This window comes from Saimiri boliviensis, chromosome 9 (genome assembly GCF_048565385.1).
Source record: "Saimiri boliviensis isolate mSaiBol1 chromosome 9, mSaiBol1.pri, whole genome shotgun sequence".
NCBI lineage: Eukaryota > Metazoa > Chordata > Mammalia > Primates > Cebidae > Saimiri > Saimiri boliviensis.
Window position 1 is genome coordinate 42,954,914 of NC_133457.1, and position 21,161 is coordinate 42,976,074.

The 21,161-nt window shown below is 39.3% G+C and overlaps 1 long non-coding RNA gene across 2 annotated transcripts in view; it reads right to left on the minus strand.

Moving 5' to 3' along the window:
- The window catches only part of LOC141585630 (uncharacterized), a 436,560-nt gene that overhangs the window by 39,300 nt on the left and 376,099 nt on the right, over positions 1-21,161 (minus strand). The window contains exons 16-18 of one of the 2 annotated variants that reach the window (XR_012519218.1): positions 12,716-12,838; positions 12,300-12,461; positions 11,604-11,743 (exon numbers count right to left, since the gene is read on the minus strand). This is a non-coding gene — a long non-coding RNA (uncharacterized LOC141585630). Of the gene's footprint in view, positions 1-10,990; positions 11,744-12,299; positions 12,462-12,715; positions 12,839-21,161 lie in introns of those variants that run through there. The other variant, XR_012519217.1, reaches the window with a different exon arrangement.

Sequence of the window (21,161 nt, forward strand, 5' to 3'; positions counted from 1 at the left end):
ATACAATAATGGCTTTCCCTTGACCTCATATTGAGTAAGGGTAGTAGACTCAACTCTGCTACCACTTTGTTAGGGGACCATGAACAACTAACATTTAAAATTCAAAGGAATGAAAGTAAAAGTTAGGGGTCAGGTTTAAAAACAGGTGGAAAACAGCACTTTGGGAGGCCGGGGTGGATGGATCACGAGGTCAGGAGATTGAGACAATCCTGGCTAACATGGTGAAACCCTGTCTTTACTAAAAATACCAAAAATTAGCCAGGCATGGTGGCATGCGCCTGTAGTCCCAGCTACTTGGGAAGCTGAGGTGGGAGAATCACTTGAACCCGAGAGGCAGAGGTTGCAGTGAGCTGAGGTCGCACCACTGCACTCCAGCCTGAGCGACAGAGTGAGACTAGTCCCCCTGTATAAAAAAAACAGGTGGAAAAAACACAAGACTCATACCACTTTAAGACTACAGCCCCCCCCGCCCGCCACACACATCAAATAAGAAAAATATTTATTTTCTTGTGTTTCAAATAAATTATATTGCATCAGGAAACACTGCAGAAGTTTCTTAATGCATTTGAAATATTATCTCCTTGGCAATTATTTTGAAGAAACAACTATAGTAAAAATTAATGTCGTCTTTTATCAATGAATGATCATTGCTTTCAACCAAGGCCTCTATGCAGAAATTAAGTTGGAGATGAGATCAACAATACCATTTGTATAAGGCATTTATGTTTTCCTGGGCTGAAGTTTTAAAAATCTTTATAATCCTCAGAATAATGGGTAGCATTTGTGATGCCCACTTTACCTTACTCTCAGCAGTGTTATGGAATAAAGTTAGGGTTTTTTTTTTTTTTTTTTAATATTTTGGCAAAGATGTTTAGTGGTCTAGCCAATATGTACATTCTCCCATGTAAAGACCTCCAGCTACCCAACTACATTTCCCATCGTGGGCTTCCTTATATCCCTGTAACTACTCCCCTCCATGAAATGTGAGTGGAAGAGATGGGTATCACTTCGGGGTTGAAGTTTTTAAGAAGGGGGTGTGCTTTCTGCTAATTCTTTTCTCTTCTGCTAATAGCCCCACAATTCTATGAGATGGTTAAGGTGACCAACTGTACTGGTTTGCCCTGGACTGAGGGAATTTCTAGATTGTAGGACTTTTAGTTTCAAAACTGGAACAATTCCGGAAAAACGGGTCCTAAAAGCTGGTCACCCTAAAACAGGCATCCCCAAACTTTTTACACAGGGGGCCAGTTCACTGTCCCTCAGACCGTTGGAGGGCCGCCACATACTGTGCTCCTCTCACTGACCACCAATGAAAGAGGTGCCCCTTCCTGAAGTGTGGCAGGGGGCCAGATAAATGGCCTCAGGGGGCCGCATGCGGCCTGCGGGCCGTAGTTTGGGGACACCTGCTCTAAAAGATGCCACCAACCAAGAATACCTATATGGGACTTTTATGTAGTTGAGAAATAAGCCAGGAAAATTTTGAAGTTAATTTGTTGCTACTTATTAGCTATACCCTAACTAATACAGATTGGAATTACTACTCAGTAAGTGGCCTTGTTCAGGTAGACATATGTCAATGAGAGGACAACAAAAAGCAGAAATGCTGGCTCTCATCCTCAGCAGCTCCATGATCTAGAACGTGTTCTTGGCCTAATCTTCTGGTTGGAATAGATTAATGGTTCTCAAAGTGTGGTGCAAGAATCTACAGCAATCCTTAAGATCTCAGGGTGTCCATAAGGGCAAACAAACCATTTCATAACACTACCAGATGTTATTACCTTTTCACTCTCATTTTTTCAGGAGTGTGCAATGGGGTTTTCAAGCGGCTACACAAGGTGTGATGACATCATGACTCTGGTGGCTGATGGAATATGTGCTTGTGAATTATTGTGTTTTAAAATTGTCTTGCTTTTGCAGGTGGCTGGCAAGATGGCCAAATAGGAACAGCTCCAGTCTGCAGCTCCCAGTGAGATGAACAGAGAAGGCGGGTGATTTCTGCATTTCTAACTGAGGTACCTGGCTTATCTCATTGGGACTAGTTAGACAGTGGGTGTAGCCCACAGAGGGCTAGCCGAAGCAGGGTGGAGCATCTGGGAAGTGTAAGGTATTGGGGAACTCCCTCGCCTAGTCAAGGGAAGCCGAGAGGGACTATGCCTTGAGAAATGGTGCATTCCAGACCAGACGCTATGCCTTTCCCATGATCTTCACAACCCACAGACAAGGAGATTCCCTTGGGTGCCTACACCACCAGAGACCTAGGTTTCAAGTACAAAACTGAGTGGCCATTCAGGCAGATACTGAGCTAGCTGCAGGAATTTTTTTCACACCCCAGTGGTAACAGAATCTGTCTAGTGAGACAAAATCATTCGCTCCCCTGGAAAGGGGGCTGAAGCCAGGAATCCGAGTGGTCTTGCTCAGCAGATCCCACCCCAACAGGGCCCAGCAAGCTAAGATCCACTGGCTTGAAATTCTCGCTGTCAGCACAGCAGTCTGAAGTTGACCTGTGATGCTCGAGCCTGGTGAGGAGAGGGGCATCCACCATTACCGAGGCTTGAGTAGGTGGCTTTCCCCTCACAGTGTAAACAAAGCGGCTGGAAAGCTCAAAATGGGTGGAGCCCACTGTAGCGCGATAAAGCCACTGTAGCCAGAGTGCCTCTCTAGATTCCTCCTCTCTGGGCAGGGAATCTCTGAAAGAAAGGCAGCAGCACCAGTCAGAAGATTATAGATAAAACTCCCATCTCACTGGGACAGAGCACTTAGGGGAAGGGGTGGCTGTGGGAGCAGCTTCAGCAGAATTAAACATTCCTGCCTGTCAACTCTGAAGAAAACAGTGGATCTCCCAGCACAGCCCTTGAGCTCTGCTAAGGGTCAGACTACCTCATCAAGTGAGTACCTGACCCCAGTCCTGACTGGGAGACACCTCTCAGTAGAGGTAGACAGACACCTCAGACAAGAGAGCTCTGGCTGGCATCTGGCTGAAGCCCTTCTGGGACAAAGTCTCCAGAAGAATGAACAGGCAGCCCTCTTTGCCATTCTCCACTGGTGATACCCAGGCAAACATGGTCGAAGTTGACCTCCAGCAAACTCCTGCAGACCCACAGCAGAGGGAACTGTTAGAAGGAAAACTAACAAACAGAAAGGAATAGCATCAACATCAACAAAAAGGATGTCCACACAAAAACCCCATCTGAAGGTCACCAGCATCAAAGACTAAAGGTAGATAAATCCATGAAGATGAGGAAAAACCAGCACAAAAAGGCTGAAAATTCCAAAAAACAGAATGCCTCTTCTCCTTTAAAGGATCACAACTCCTTGCCAGCAAGAGAACAAAACTGAATGGGGAATGAGTTTGATGAATTGACAGAAGTAGGCTTCAGAAGGTGGGTAATAACAAACTCCTCTGAGCTAAAAAAGCATGTTCTAACCCAATACAAGGAAGCTAAGAACCTTGAAATAAGTTTAGAGGAATTGCTAACTTGAATAACCAGTTTAGAGAAGAACATAAATGACTTCATGGAGCTGAAAAACACAGCATAAGAACTTCATGACGCATACACAAGTATCAATAGCTGAATTGATCAAGCAGAAGAAAAGATATCAGAGATTAAAGATTAACTTAATGAAATAAAGTGTGAAGACAACATTAGAGAAAAAAGAATGAAAAGAAACAAACCCTCCAAGAAATATGAGACTATGTGAAAAGATCAAACCTACATTTGATTTTGTATCTGAAAGTGACAGGGAGAATGAGACCAAGTTGGAAAACACTCTTTAGGATATTAGCCAGCAAAACTTCCCCAACCTAGCAAGACAGGCCAATATTCAAATTCAGGAAATACAGAGAACACCACAAAAATAGCAACCCCAAGACACGTAATTGTCAGATTTGCCAAGGTTGAAATGAAAGAAAAAATGTTAACGGCAGCCAGACAGAATGGTTGGGTTATCCACAAAAGGAAGCCCATCAGACTAACAGTGGATCTCTCTGCAGAAACCCTACATGCCAGAAGGGAGTGGTGGCTAATATTCAACATTCTTAAAGAAAAGAATTTTCAGTCCAGAATTTGATATACAGCCAAACTAAGCTTCATAAGCAAAGGAGAAATAAAATTCTTTACAGAGAAGCAAATGCTGAACGACTTTGTCCCACCAGGCCTGCCTTAAAAGAGCTCCTGAAGGAAGCACTAAATATGAAAAGAAAACACTGGTACCAGCCACTGCAAAAGCATACCAAATTGCAAAGACTATAGATATTACAAAGAAACTGCATAAACTAACAGGCAAAATAATCAGCTAGCATCATAAAGACAGGATCAAATTCACACATAACAATATTAAGCTTAAATGTAAATGGGCTAAATGCCCATTAAAAGACATGAACTGGCAAATTGGATAAAGAGTCAAGACCCATCAGTGTGCTATATTCAGGAGACCAAAGACACACATAGCCTCAAAATAAAGGGATGGAGGGTTATTTACCAAGAAAATGGAAAACAAAAAAAGCAGGGTAGCAATCCTACTCTTTGATAAAACAGACTTTAAACTAACAAAGATTTAAAAAGACAAAGAAGGGCATTACATAATGGTAAAGCAATCAATGCAACAAGAAGAGCTAACTATCCTAAATATATATGCACCCAATACAGGAGCACCCAGATTTATAAAGCAAGTTCTTAGAGATCTACAAAGAGACTTAGATTCCCACACAATAATAGCGGGAGACTTTAACACCCTGCTGTCAATATTAGACACATCAACGAGACAAAAAATTAACAAGAATATCCAGGACTTGAACTCAGCTCTGAACCAAGCAGATCTAATAGACACATACAGAACTCTCCATCCCAAATCAACAGAATATACATTCTTCTCAGAACCATATTACACTTATTTTCAAATTGACCATATAATTGGAAGCAAAATACTCCTCAGCAAATGCAAAAGAATGGAAATCATAACAAACAGTCTCTCAGACCACAGTGCAATCAAATTAGAACTCAGGATTAAGAAATTCACTAAAAACTGCACAACTACATAGAAACTGAACAACCTGCTCCTGAATGACTACTGGGTAAATACCAAAATTTAGGCAGAAATCAAGAAGTTCTTTGAAACCAATGAGAACAAAGACACAATGTACTAGAATATCTGAGACACAGCTAAAGCAGTGTTTAGAGGGCAATTTATAGCACTAAATGTCCAAAGGAGAAAGCAGGAAAGATCTAAAATTGACACCCTAACATCACAAAAGAACTAGAGAAGCAGAGCAAACAAATTGAAAAGCTAGCAAAAGACAAGAAATAACTAGGATCAGAGCTGAACGGAAGGAAATAGAGACATGAAAAACCCTTCCAAAAAAATCAATGAATCTAGGAGCTGGTTTTTTGAAAAGATTAATAAAATTAATTGAAAAGATTCAAAAAATAATAAAAAGATAAATAAAATAGACCCATTAGCAGGACTAATAAAGAAGAAAAGAGAGAAGAATCAAATAGACACAATAAAAATGATAAAGGAGATATCATCACTGATGCCACAGAAATACAAATTACCATCAGAAAATACTACCAACACCTCTATGCAAATAAACTAAAAAATCTAGAAGAAATGAATACATTTCTGGACACATATCCCCTCCCAATACTAAACTAAGAAAAAGTCAAATCCCTGAATAGACCAATAACAAGTTCTAAAATTTAGGCAGTAATTATTAGCCTACCAACCCAAAAAATGTCCAGGACCAGATGGATTCACCCATTATACCAAAGGTACAAAGAGGAGCTAGTAACATTCCTTCTGAAAGCATTCCAACAATAGAAAAAGAGGGAATCGTCCCTAATTCATTTTATGAGGCCAACATCATCCTGATACCAAAAATCTGGCAGAGACACACACACATAAAAGAAAATTTCAGGCCAATATCCCTGATAAACATCAATGTGAAAATCCTCAATAAAACACTGGCAAACTGAATTCAGTAGCACATCAAAAAGTTTATCCACCACAATCAATTCACTTCATCCCTGAGATGGAAGACTGGTTCAACATGCAAATCAATAAATGTAATCCATCACATAAACAGAATCAATGACAAAAACCACATCATTATCTTAATAGATGCAGAAAAGGCCTTTGATAAAATTTAACAGCCACCTTCATGCTAAAAATTCTCAATAAACCATCTCTTTGATGGAACATATCTCAAAATAATAATAAAAAATTTATGACAAACCCACAGTCAATATCATACTGAACAGGGAAAAGCTGGAAGCACTCCCTTTGAAAACTGGCACAAAACAAGGATGCCCTCTCTCACCACTCCTATTCAACATAGTATTGGAAGCTCTGGCCAGGGCAATAAGGCAAGAGAAAGAAATAAAGCGTATTCCAAAAGGAAGAGAGGAAGTCAAATTGTCTCTGTTTGCCGATGACATGATTGTATATTTAGAAAACCCCATTGTTTTACACCAAAATCTCCTTAAGATGATAAGCAACTTCAGCAAAGTCTCAGGATACAAAATCAATGTGCAAAAGTCACAAGCATTCCTATACACTAATAATAGATAAACAGAGAGCCAAATGATGAGTGAATTCCCATTCACAATTGCTGCAAAGACAATAAAATACCTAGGAATACAATTTACAAGGGATGTGAAAAACCTCTTCAAGGAGAACTACAAACCACTGCTCAAGGAAATAAGAAAGGCCACAAACAAATGGAAAACATTCCATGTTCAGGGATAGGGAGAATCAATATGTAAAAATGGCCATATTGCCCAAAGTAATTTATAAATTCAATGCTAACCCCATCACGCTACCTGACTTCAAACTATACTACAAAGCTACAATAATGAAAACAGCATGATACTAGTACCAAAACATATATATGGACAAATGGAACAGAACAGAGGCCTCAGAAATAACAGCACACATTTATAACCAACTGATCTTTGACAAACCAGACAAAAACAAACATGGGGAAAGAAATGATTCCCTATTTAATAAATGATGTTGAGAAAACTCCTAGCTCTATGAAGAAAACTGAAACTGAACGCCTTCCTTATACTTCATACAAAAATTAACTCAAGGTGGATTAAAGACTTAAATGTAAGACCTAAAACCCTAAAAACCCTAGAAAAAAACCTAGATAATACCATTCAGGACAAAGGCATGGGCAAAGACTTTATGACTAAAACACCAAAAGCAATGGCAACAAAAGCAAAAATTGACAAATCAGATCTAATTAAACTAAAGACCTTCTTGGGGAGAAATGTAAGAATGCTGTTTTATCTTTTTTTTGTATTTATTTATTTTTGAGATGGAGTCTCGCGCTGTTGCCCAGGCTGGAGTCAAGTAGCATGATCTCAGCTCATTGTAACCTTCACCTCCTGGGTTCAAGTGATTCTCCTGCTTCAGCCTCCTAAGTAGCTGGGACTATAGGCATGTATCACCATGCCCAGCTAATTTTTTTTTTTTTTTGTATTTTCAGTAGAGACAGGATTTCACCATGTTAGCCAGGACAGTCAGTCTCAATCTCCTGACCTTGTGATCCACCCACCTCAGCCTCCCAAAGTGCTGGGATTACAGGCATAAACCACTGTGCCTGGCCTTGTTTTTTTTTTTTCTTTTAAGAATCATTAAAACACCAGAACTTATGGAGTGAAAACATGAAAGAAGTCTGTTTATATTTTAGGACATATATATACTTCTAAAAACAAACCCAGTAGAGTATCTGACAAAAACAAAAACAAAAAAAACATACAAGTCTCTCCTAGCTCTTTATATGAACTCAGTTGCTGGTGAGTGTGGAGAGAATTCACCTATCTGTGTATATGGCTTTCTGAATAATAATAATGATAACGGTAATTGGCATTTATTAAGCTTTTACTATGTTCCGAACACTTTACTTGCATGATACCTTTGAATGCTTGTAACATCCTAGAAGGTAGGTGCTATATGGTTTCCAATTTATGGATAAGAAAACTGAATCATATAGAAGTTAAATGACTTACCCAAAGTCACACAGCAACAAAGACAAAATTCAAAATAAGACAGACTTCTTTCATAGCCTGGTATTCTTTACCTGTAAGCCATACTGGGTTGTACAATAATTGCTGAAGGAACAAATTTCAAAGCCTTCCTCATAGATAGTCTTTCTATTTGTACAAAGGATATAAACTGTAAGAACATTTATGGCACATTGAATTAGCTCAGTAGTTCAAGTGAAAGAGTTTCTCATTAACTATTTAAAGCTATTCATTTTTATTAGGAGAACCAACGCTAGACTCAGGATAAACCTCTGTTTCATTCAATTCAACTTAGCTCAATTTAGTTCATGTTATTGAATATACATTACATGCTGGGTTTAGGGAGGGAAGACTGTACTTGTGATTAGAAAGGTATTACCTCTGCTTTCTAGGAACACAGAATCACTTGTGGATTAAGAGATAAGGACAGCAAGTAGACCAAACAGTAAGCTCAGGTACAAGCTGGCATAGGCTGGTTGCCACAGTGCTGTGTCTCAGGTAGGGTAGAAGTGTGAAACGGACAGTTCCAGAAGGAAAGCTTGAGGGTAACCTTGGGTCTTTTTATCATTCCCAGCCCTAGCAGGCCATAGGCTCAACAAATACTTGTCAAATGAATGATTAAGATTCCTTAAGATACTAAGTAGGATATGAAAAACATTTGTGGAGGAGAAAGCATTTGAAGTGGATACCTTTAAGTTTTAGGGAGAAGAGTATTCCATTCTGAGGCTGCAGGACATGCAAAGAAAGGGCAGACGCTTAATATAAAAATGCTGGAAGTTATGATGGTAGAAGCCAGCTGAATGATGTGGAATAAAGAAGTGTGCGATAATGATTATAATTTGACTAACATCTATTACATATCTCCGTTGTGCCAGCTGTTTTCAAGGGCTTAATCTTATTTACCCTCCAGAAATGCAGTATTGGTGGTAGACATAAAGGTGCAACCTTGTTGTCCCTTCAAGGGGAAAGTGCTTCCCAGCTGTGGGAGGTGTGGTCAACACACAGCCTCTTTTCAGCAATCAGCTCTTTCAGAGTTGGCTTAAGCCAGAGAGAGGCACCTGGCCCATAATCATGCCCTTTTTAGGGAAAGCCCCATGTCCCATCATTGAGTGAGGAAGCGATATAGAGGCCAGGTCATTCTGACCAACATGGACGGACTCTATCGGGTTGTGTTTGGTCGCGAGCTCTCCCCAGGGTTGGCTACGGCGCTGTTAGGCTTTCATTGCTCCCCTCCCTTCCCATCACATCTCAACTCCTAATCAACATCTCGCTTGGTTTAGAGTCTGCTTCCAGAAAATGTAATCTTCAAGCCTGTTAATCTCCCACATTGGCAGACTGGAAACTGGAGCACTGAGAGACGGGGCATTTCCCCAAGGCCACACAGCTGGTGAATAGCAGAGCCAGGTTTTAAATTAAGATTCTTTTAACCTCTAATTGAGGGTTCTCTTCAGAGCCCCACCCTGGCTACAGGACCAACCTTACAGCATTTAACCAAAGATGCATCTCGCACATGCAACCAGAATCCCTCCACTGTCAGCCCAAATCGATGTTTTCTATCAGGAAAGCGGAGTCATCTGTGCCCCCTTGAGGAGGCCAAGACTCTGGGTCATCTGTGCCCACTCTTGGCTCAACTACTCCTATCACTCTTTCAAGTCTCAACTCCTAAATCAAAATTAAGTTTCATGGTTACAAGCTTTCGCAGTACCCATCATAGCACTGGCCACAATCTGCGATCACATGCTTATTTCCCCCTGTTTGTTTGTTCTAGTCTGTAACTTCAGGAGGGCGTGGATTATGTTTGTTGAGTTCACCACTAACCTCCTAGCACTCCCCCATACTGTTTCGGTGTGGAAGGAGCTCAATATACATTTGTGAAAGGGGTGAGTTAAGTGTGTATGATAAATACTGGGTACTTATCTCAGTCAGTATTATTTCTAGTTTTCTTCTCTCATGGAACTATATAAGATATTCACGGCCGGGCACGGTGGCTCAGGCCTGTAATCCCAGCACTTTGGGAGGCCGAGGTGTGCGGATCACGAGGTCAAGAGATGGAGACCAACCTGGCCAACATGGTGAAACCCTGTCTCTACCAAAAATACAAAAATTAGCTGGGCGTGGTGGCACGCGCCTGTGGTCCCAGCTACTCGGAGACTGAGGCGGAAGAATCGCTTGAACCCAGTAGGTTGAGGTTGCAGTGAGCCTAGATTGCGCCACTGCACTCCAGCCTGGTGACAGAGCAAGACTCCCTCCAAAAAAAAAAAAAAAAAAAAAAAGATATTCACAAAAATATTATTGTACTATGGCAGATATTATTATGATTATGATGGTTTTTAGGCTGACGCCATGGGGGGTGTGGTCAGCACGCAGCCTCTGTTCAGCTCTCAGCTCCTTCAGAGTTGGCCTCTGCTAGAGAGGCACCTGGCCCATCATCAAGCCCTTTTCAGGGAAAGTCCGTGTCCCATCAGTGAGTGAGGAAGAGATATGGAGGCCAGATATATATGTGACAAAATTGGGTGGTCGGAAATGAATAACTTACTCAGAAACTCTCCCTATATTTTTTGCTGAGGTCATGTTTAATTTTCTTCAGAACTCTGAATCCTAAGACAATGCTGACATTTCCCAAGAATGGGAATTTCATGACCTTTCTCAGTTGGCTGCCAGGATGTCTGGAAACCCCGTGAAGGTGATCTCTATCATTGTATCTGCTTAGATATTTGATTCATAAACTCATTCTTTAAAACCAAAGTCATGGGTGGCACCCTCTGACCTCGTTAAAGCTCACTGATCTCCCTTAAGTGAAGATTTTTCTTCTTGAAATGTGGCAGAGGTGTGAAATATTGAAGAGGTGTTCTCTCAAACATTTGCCCTACAAACTCACACAATAGAAAACCAGAGTCGGCATTTCCGAAATGGGTCACTTCTCAGAAAGACTGTTTCAACTTCACTCCATATTATGAAGTTGGTTGTTTTTTTTTTTTTTTTTTTTTTTTTTTGAGAGAGAGTCTTGCTCTGTCACCCAGGCTGCAGTGCAGTCACGCAGTCTTGGCTCACTGCAACCTCCTTCTCCCGGATTCAAGCAATTCTCCTGCCTCAGCCTCCTGAGTAGCTGGGACTACAGGTGCACGCCACCATGCCTGGCTAATTTTTTGTATTTTTAGCAGAGATGGGGTTTCACTGTGTTAGCCAGGATAGTCTCAATCTCCTGACCTCATAATCCACCCACCTCAGCCTTCCAAAATGCTGGGATTACAGGCATGAGCCACCACGCCCCACTGAAGATTTTATAGATTTCAGTTATGCAGACTTTTTAGCTTTTGCTTTTTCAGACTAGCCCAGCTTGTTTTTTTTTTTTTTTTTTTTATCATTTTAAATGCATTCTTCAATATAAAGTTGATATATTGACAACACAGAAAATATTGAAAAGAGAGAAAGGAAAAAAAGTCGTATTTTTAGACATCATACCTGTTCCCATTTGTGAGTTTTTCTGGTGTATAGAGATTTTGAAGTTCAAGTGAAAGGGAAAAGGTTTGTTGAAGGCTCCTTCTAGAGTTGCTCTGAAACCAAATTTAAACTTACCTTGAACAGTTACAACTTAGAATTCGAAAGCTCAGTCTTTAGGCTCTGTTGTCTAGTAGCTGTGTGTTTCTGCAATTTACTTAACTTCTGAGTCCAGTTTTTTCTTTTGTAAGATAGGAATAATAATTCCTGCAAGTGACCTAGTAGGAATGTATTAGAGGATTAAGTGAGAAACGGCGAAATCCCTTCTGACCCCCAATAAACATAAGCTACTCTTATTACCGATCTTTTTCAGATCTTTTTTGAACACTGCTGTGGCAATGCTGTTGGTATCCACGCCCCTCATCTTCCCTGGAGCCTTATTATTGTAGTGCCCACAGGCCCATCTCTGACTACCAGCATTTTCAACTCTTTGCCCAAGGCTTACCCTGACAGCCAGCTTCTGGTATATGCTCACATTAACAGGCTGAAATGCCAGAGAATTCACATGCCCGGATCGGTCTACAACCAATGCCTCAAGGGAGCTGATACATAAATACCTTGGCTGTCCTGTCCATCAGATGGGATTACACTGAGGCTTATAGTCTACATTGGATCTCAGTTTCCCTAGAGCTATTAAGCTGCAGGTGCCCACAGTGACAACTAGCTCAATTATACACTATACAATTTTTGGCTTCCTGAATCGTGTATTGGCTTTATTCCATTCAATTTTCTGATTTACTTCTCCACTTTCTAACTGGTATTTCCTGGAATTACCTTTCCATTAAGCTGCTAACAGGACTTGATGTTAGGCCAGTTGAAACAGAGGCAGGAGTAGGGAAGACAAGCACCCAAGCATGGCCCCTGAGTTTCCCATGTGAACAACTGGATGGGATGTTCATACATGAAGTGTAATTGATAAGATGCATAGAGCAGGTTCTGTGGAAAGATCAATATTATACTCCGTTGGACATATTAATCTTGAGATGCCCCTGAAACATGCAACAGGAGATTTCCAGCATGTCTAGAAATGCATGCATGTCTAGATAATGGTTGGTATGAACATGCAGGTGGACCTGGAGGAAGCCAGAGTGAAAACCAGGTAGAATCCAAATGAGTCAGTGCAGCAAAAATTATGCATTAATCTACTCCAAAACAGAAAAAAATCTAAAGATAGTAAAGATGTCACTGACCATTGAGTAGTAGTAGTAATAGTTCTTGTTTTTCCTCTTGCCTCGTTGTTCTCCTCTTCCTGTTTCCCCCATTTCCTTCCTTCTCTTCCTTCTCTTCTTGTTTCTCCTTCTTTTTGTCTCTTCCTTCAAAACATATTTTACATTAATCTTTAGGTTGTTTCTTTTATTTTGAGCACAACCTCAACCGGTAAGAGCTTCCATGAAAGGATTGATTCTAAACTTTTAAATTGTGCTGATTCTTTGAAGGGTTGTTATATCAGGTAAGAGTTACATTGGCATCTGTTTTATCTTTGTTTCTTTTTTTGGTTTGAGAGAGAAGTGAGGAAAAGAACAAGATATTATGTAGATTATTTTTCTTCTGGTCTTTGGAGCAAGCCAAGACCAGAAGTACAGAAATCAGTAACAACAATATTTGGAGTGAGCAATGTGTGAGCTGACTTTAGATATAGGCTTTTTTTTTAAAGGGAAAGAGTCAACAAAACAGAGAGCAAGTTGGAAGGGGAAGACAAAACAAACTAAAAACAAAAATGCTAAGCAGAAGAGCCAAGTATGATAGAAGATGAGTGACAGCTAATTAACACTTTCCATTGATTTTATAGAAGACAGAGTTTCTATATAAAAAATATGTGGGAATTGCAAATAAGTAGAACAGATTGGAAGGAGAAGAGAAAGAAAGAGAGTGAGAGAGAGACAGAGACAGAGACAGAGACAGAGAGAAGCAGAGAGAAACAGAGAAATAGAGTAGGAACATTGAGAAATCAATACCATCCTGAAATTTGCCTGTCAGTAAAATTGAAGAGGGCCTTTCCACAGGTTGTTTTGACTTCCTCACAACATGGTGGCTGGGTTTCAAGAACAAGCATACCAAGAGAACCAGATAAAAGCTGCATTGCCTTTTGTGACCTTGGCTCTGAAAACACATAATGTCAATTTTCCCATAGTTACAAGTACACCCAGATTTAGGGCAAAGGAACAAAGACCTTACTTCACAATGAAAGGAGTTTTAAGGCATCATTGAAAGGAGATGATGGGAGATAGGAAATATTATTATGGCCATTTTGGAAAATATAGTGTACCACACTATCCAAAACTAGGGTGCCCTTTTCATTTATTTAAGTCTTCTGTTGTGTCTCTCCATATATTTTTAGATTTTGTTTATAGAGATTGGGTGCATTTTATTTTCTTTTTAAAATTTTTAGAAAACTTTTGAGTTCAGGGGTACATGTGCAGGATGTACAGGTTTGTTACATGGGCAAATGTATCATGGAGGTTTGTTGTACAGATTATTTAATCACTCAGATATTAGGCCTAGTATGCATTAGTTATTTTTCTTGATTCTTTCCCTCCCTGCGCCCTCTGCCCTGTGGTAGGCCCCAATGTGCATTGTTCCCTTCTATGTGTCCATGTGTTCTCATCATTTGGCTTCCACTTATGAATGAGAACATGTAGCATAGAACACGTGCTAAGGATAGTGGCCTCCAGTTCCGTCCATGTCCCTTTAAAGGACATGATCTCATTCCTTTTTATGGCTGAATAGTATTCCATTGTGTTTATGCACCACATTTTCGTTATCCAGTCTACCATTATTGGGCATTTAGGTTGATTCCATGTCTTTGCTATTGTGAATAGTGTTGCAAAAAAAGTACGTGTGCATGTGTCTTTATAACAGAACAATTTATATTCTTCTGGGTATATACCCAGTAATGAGATTTCTGGGGTGAATGATATTTCTGTCTGTAGGTCTTTGAGGAATTGCCACATGGTCTTCCACAGTGATTTAACTAATTTACACTCTCACCAACAGTGTAAAAGTGTTCCTTTTTCTCCACAACCTTGCCAGCATCTGTTGTTTTTTGATTTTTTAATATATAATTGTAGCCATTCTGATGGGTGTAAGATGATATCTCATTGTGTTTTAGATTTGTGTTTCTCTAATAATCAGTGATGTTGAACTTGCCAGCATCTGTTGTTTTTTTATTTTTTAATATATAATTGTAGCCATTCTGATGGGTGTAAGATGATATCTCATTGTGTTTTAGATTTGTATTTCTCTAATAATCAGTGATGTTGAACTTTTTTTTCATATGATTGTTGGCTGCACAGATGCTTTCTTTTGAGAAGTGCCTGTTCATGCCCTTTGCCCACTTTTAAATGGGTTTGTTTTTGTGTGTGTGTAAATTTGTTTGTTTCTTATAGATGTTGGATCCTAGACCTTTGTCACATACAAAGTTTACAAAAATTTTCTCCTATACTGTAGTTGTCTGTTTACTCTGTTTAGTTTCTTTAGCTGTGCAGAAGCTCTTTAATTTATATAAATCCCATTTGTCAATTTTTGGTTTTGTTGCATCTGCTTTTAGTGTCTTCATCATGATATCTTTGCCCATACCTATGTCCAGAATGGTATTGTCTAGATTTTCTTCTAGGGTTTTCATAGTTTTGGGTTTTACATTTAAGTCTTTAATCCATCTTGAGTTGATTTTTATATATGGTATAAGGAAGGGGTCCAGTTTCAATTTTCTGCATCTGGCTAGCCAGTTCTCCCAGCATCACATATTAAATAGGAAATCTTTTCCTCATTGCTTGTATTTGTCAGGTTTGTCAACGATCAGATAGTTATAGGTGTACAGTTTTATTTCTGGGTTCTCCATTCTGTTCCATTGGGTATGTGTCTATACTTATACCAGTACCATGCTGTTTTGGTTACTATAGCCCTGCAGTATAGTTTGAAGTCAGGCAATGTGATGCTTACAGGGAATATTTAAATGATTATTGAGAGTTATGATGTCTCATTTGGTGCTATTGCAAAGAGAACATTTTCTTTAGTTGCATTTCCTAACTGATTATTGCTTGTAGAGAAAAGCTAAAGTATTCAGGTGCTAATTTTGTAGCCATTCACAATAGTAAACGTCCTGGGGAAGTATCAATTTGAAAATTGGTCAGTTACCAGGTCTTAATGTGTTTGTGGTAAATTTTTACTGTCTTGTGACAAAGTTTCAACAGTTCAGCCAAACCCAAAAGATGACAGAAATAGAGAACCTTTCTTTTATTGTATCATTCACCAAAAGTGTCTCTGATTCAAACTTTGTAAATCTACTTTATCTTTATATAAACCAAAGATACATATGATTTAAAAAAGATGTGCTGTGAACATGATGGAAGAAATAATTTTGCTTATGGATTTTTTAGGGGATGTGCCTTTCAAGTCCTGCATTTTGTAAAATACATGGAAGAGTTTGAAGTTTGCAATTTATTTTAATGTAGCCATAAAGCTAGATTGTAAAAGAATGCTGAAGTTTCATATTGAGCAGATTTCATAGATCAAGACCTTTTTGAAATTAAAGGACAGTTTGAGACTCAATTTGTTCTGGCTCAAAAACTATACTTCCTTACTCATAAAACTATAATTCTTACTGGACAAAGTAAACCTGAAAGCACAACACTACTCTCAATCTACAAAGTAGTAAGGGTGTTCAGATTCCAAATGAATGAATAAAGCAAATATCAACTTTTATTCTTCACTGTTTAAAAACTCTAAGCTCAATGGAATCACACGTATGGAAGGATTGCAGAGTGTATTAGTCAGGGTTCTCCAGAGGGACTGAACTAATAGAATATATATGTGTGTGTGTGTATATATATATATATATATATATATATATATATATATATATATGAGTTTATTAAGGAGAACTGACTAACATGATTACAAGGTAAAGCCCATGATAGGTCATCTGCTAAGTGAAGAGGTAGGAAGCCAGTGGTGACTTGGTCCAAAAGCCTTAAAAGTAGAAAGCCAACAATGCAGCCTTCTGTCTGTGGCTGGAGACCTGAGATCCCACTGGTGTAATTCCAAAAGTCCAAAGACGGAAGAACCTGGAGTCTGATGTTCAAAATAAGGAAGTATTCAGCATGGGAGAAAAATGAAAGCCAGAAGACTCAGCAAGCCAACTTATCCCACCTTCTTCCGCCTGCCTTGTCCTAGCCCGGCTGCAGCTGATTGGATGACGCCCACCTGCACTGATGGTGGGTCTTCCTCTCCCAGTCCAGCAACTCAAATGTTCATCTTTTCTGGCAACACCATCGCAGACACACCCAGAAACAATAGTTTACCAGCTATCTAGGCATCCTTCAATCCAGTCAAATTGACACTTCGTATTAACCACTGCACAGAATTACTTACAGGAAATGAAATCACAAATTTAAAAGTAAAAATGTGTAAACAAATATAGCTATGGCTGCCTTTGGAGTGCGAGCTTCAGGATGTTTCTAAAATAAGCCTTGGCTTTGTGGTTAGCACTTACAACTAATATACTATATATACATATATATATATGTGTGTGTGTATATATATGTGTATATATACATATATATATTGCTTATTTATTGTTTATTACTATCTTCCATTTTAAAATTAGCTCAGTGATTTTCATGTGATTTTTAAGAATTCTACATTCTCAGTACCAGATAGTACCTAGCATTCAATATGTATTTACTGACTGAATAATTCCATAGACAAATGAGATTTAGCATCAAGACAAGGTGTTTGAACTGAGACTGAAGTATCCACAACATATTATCTGTTGTTCTTTGGATGGGAGTATTGTGAGCTTTAAAGTAATTCTACTAGATTCTGTGAAAGAAAATATTCTTTCACAAAATGAACTGAAGGTGACAGTCACCATTAGTTGTGAAAATTTCGAGTTAGAATTGATGTATCTCAATTGAAAAAAAAAAATACCTGGAAAGAAATAGACCAGCATTGATAGTAAAATGCATTGCATGATTTCTTTTAATGCTTCTTTTTACTTTTCTGTATTTTACAAATTTTCAACAACAAAGATGAATTACTTTTGGAGGGAGAAAAAGAACTAAAAAGAAGTGAAAAACTATTGTGCCATTAAATTTGTTGTTGCTGTTGTTGTTTTGCGTTTTTTTTGAGACACGGTCTTGCTCTGTCCCCCAAGCTGGAGGGCAGTGGTACAATCATGGCTCACAATATCCTTGAACTCCCAGCTCAAACGATCCTCCCACCTCAGCCTCCAGACTATCTAGGGCTATAGGCGTGTGCCACCATGCCCAGCTAATTTTTTTTTTTAAGAGATGGGGGTCTCACTGTGTTGCCTAGGCTGGTCTTGAGTGCCAGGCCTCAACTGACCTCCTCCCTTAGCCTATAAAAGTATGGGGATTGCAGGCATGGGCCACCACACCTGGCTCCATTAAGTTTGTTAAAAATCAGCATCTTACTAGTAATTAACATCAGAGTATATGAATTAGAAGTAAAAGACGTATGGCTGCACACTTAGGCACCAATAAAATCAAACTATGTTTTCTTCTGATTTGGGTATAACTACTTTAAAAAATCTATATTTGAATGAGTGACATATTCTTCTTTTCTTTTGTTATTAATAGTGATTCCATGGCATCCCATCCACATACAGACTTTTCTTTCCTTTTTTAAAAAAGTATAGAGATGGGATCTCATTATACTGCCCAGGCTGTCTTGAACTCCTGATCTCAATAAATCCTCCCACCTCACCTCCCAAAGTGCTGGAATTACAGGGATGAGCCACCACACCTGGCCCCAAGTATAGATTTTTGAGTATAAGTTTAATTATTGAAATAGCATTGACTATATGATCTTTAAGGTACCTTTGACTCTTATTCTCTGGCACCCCAAATTGGGCTCTATTTACATCATATGATTGTGAAAACTAAATAACAAGCAAATATGTTTTCATACATGAAAAGACACCCTAAATTATAAAGCCCCATATATGTTAAATAATAATATTTATTAATTATCAACAAATTGGTTGGAAGACTACCTACCAGGACCTAGTCTAGTTTTCTCAGTCTGCCGTGTAGGTGGCTATTTTCAACTTGGAGGGAGCTGGGTGGAACCTTTACTTATGGGTTGTAAATGGGAATAAGGAAGCACTTCTTTCCTGTGCTGTGAAGCATCAGTCTATAGGACACAGTTTAAACAAAGGGGACTCCAGGCCCGTAAAAACCTGCGCCAAGGGAGTAAGACCTGATGAAAAACTTTCTGGGAGTGTGAGGCTGCCCCAGTATGGGTCCAAAGGAGGCATTTCCCTACAAGATTGCTAACTTGGAACAACCCTCAGCTAAGGGAACCCAAATCAAATTTGTCTCTTCTGGAATGATACTAGTTTGCGTTCTGTACAGAGGCCTGCCACCCCAAATTATTGAGATTAAGGAGCTCTACAAATAGGGCATTTGATGGCTTGTTTTATCATGTAGGCTCCATATTAATAACAAGAGGAAGCTGGGTATGTTCTAGCATCCAAACAAATTATCATTTGTTATTAAATTAGATAATATTAAAATGAAATTTTAATAAGAATAAATTACTATTATTACTAGTGATTATTGCTATTAAAACTGATTTTGTTTATTCTTTGCTTTTTTCTTGTAAATGTTTTTCAAGTTCCCATGTAATGCTTACATAATAAAATGAAATATTAATGCAAGTTACTTATAAGACATTTAGAAAATGCAGGCAAGTAAAAGGAAGAACATTGAAATTATCTGGAATCCTACTACGTGGTGATAAGCACTGTAAACATTTTAGGATCTAATATTCCAGGATCAGGGAGGAGTCTTTAAGTTCCTTAAAGAAAAATGAGCTTATGTGCCACATACTTTAGTCACCCTGTTCTCTTGCTTATAAAAAGTACTGTGAGCATTTTCTCGTACTAATAATGTTCTTCAGATGTAACATATCAAAAGCTGCATATCTAAGGCTTTTCATGCACATTAACTAGTTAGAGAAGTTGAATGTGTCCACACTCTGATCAGTGGTATAATCCAGCACCTAGTCCCTCACTCACTCTCACACTAGCCTTTCCAATATCAACGACTATAATAATTGGAAAATCTTGGTCAGTAATGGAATCTAATAATTGTTTCAATTGCTGTCTTGTTAATGACTAATAAGGTTGGTCATTTTGTGCCCAAAAGGTTTATTGGGCAATTGCCTTTGCCAGGATTACTTCAAGATTCTATAGCAGTAAAGCCGTGACAGTGGCATCTATACGGTGGAATGAGTTTTTATATGTAAATGTTTAATATTCAAGTTGCAGTATCACTAAGCTCAATCTATTTTAAACATGTATACTCATTAAATACCTTTTCTTATTCATTAACACGTATTTATTGATGGTCACATACGGTGAGCCTTGTTCTGGGTGCTGGTAAAATAACTAAATAAAATTGACAAAGTGCCTGGTGCATACATTCTAATGGGAGAAACAAACAACAACAACAAAGAAAGAAGAAAAAAGCAAGGTGTGATATTGCTATAGTGGGACACAGAACTGAGTATGGGGGTTACAGAGTGTTGGAGTGGAAGGGAGATGCTCTGTATCACTGGGGGATCAAGGAAGACTTCTCCGATGAGATGATATGTGGGCAGAGACCTGGATGAAGAAAGGAGTGAGTGGACCATGCAGATGTCTGAGGAAGAGCATTCCAGATAGAAGGACCAGAAAGTACAAAGTCCCTGAGGGAGTAATGTAGTTGTTTCGATGGGGGAGTGGTTAGAGCAAAATGAGAAGTAGAGACATTAGTGCAAGATGAGATCAGAGAAATTGAGGGGTGGTGGAGGGCTGTTCACATAGAACCTTGTAGGGCCTATCCAGGGAGGACTTCAGATGTATTCTGAAGGATCCCAGAGAGGAGACAAGGAGACCAGTAATAAGCTACTGCAATGGTCCAGAGAGCAGTCAACAGTGTACATGGATATATCTCATTTCTCCCCCGTAAGCCTGCCCTTCCCTGTCAAGCTGAAGCCGTTGCCCACCTCCGATGCTACCCAACCCCTCTCCTCCTGTGGCCAGACCACGGGTAGATATGAAAGAGGTACAGTGGGTGTCTTCTATGAGGTCTGTTGGGTGCTAAGAGTCTGTGTGACAGATAATCAAAATACCTAAGAGTGACAAGACAGCATTAGTGGGTGTCACCCTCAGAAAATCAATTTGACAATCTTGGTCTAACACTTCTGGGTTGAGAAGAACATGCTGGTAATGCTAGAGAAAATGCTGACTAAAGGCACCATAGACTTCAGTAAGGAGCCTAAAAAAGAAGTGGCAGACACACATGCGTGGTGTGTACCGAATCACTCCATATTTAATCTCCGTGATGAAGTACCTGGAAATCTGTAAATGACAGCAAGAAGCAGCTTGACAGGCTGCTGTGTGTTCTACTTGGCAGACACAAACTAGGTGGAAGTTTTTCTCAAATCTGAGATGTCGCTTTTGAATATAAAACTAAGCAAAGTGGGTTCAAAGTCCAAAGTCGAGGCCTCTATCCTATCCATAAACCAGATCAATGAGCTATTAAGAAGGGCAAAGAGAATACATGGCCCATTTATTTAGCACTTTATTGTTCTAGAGTATAAAAACATGATGAGGCCAATGGTGTTTTA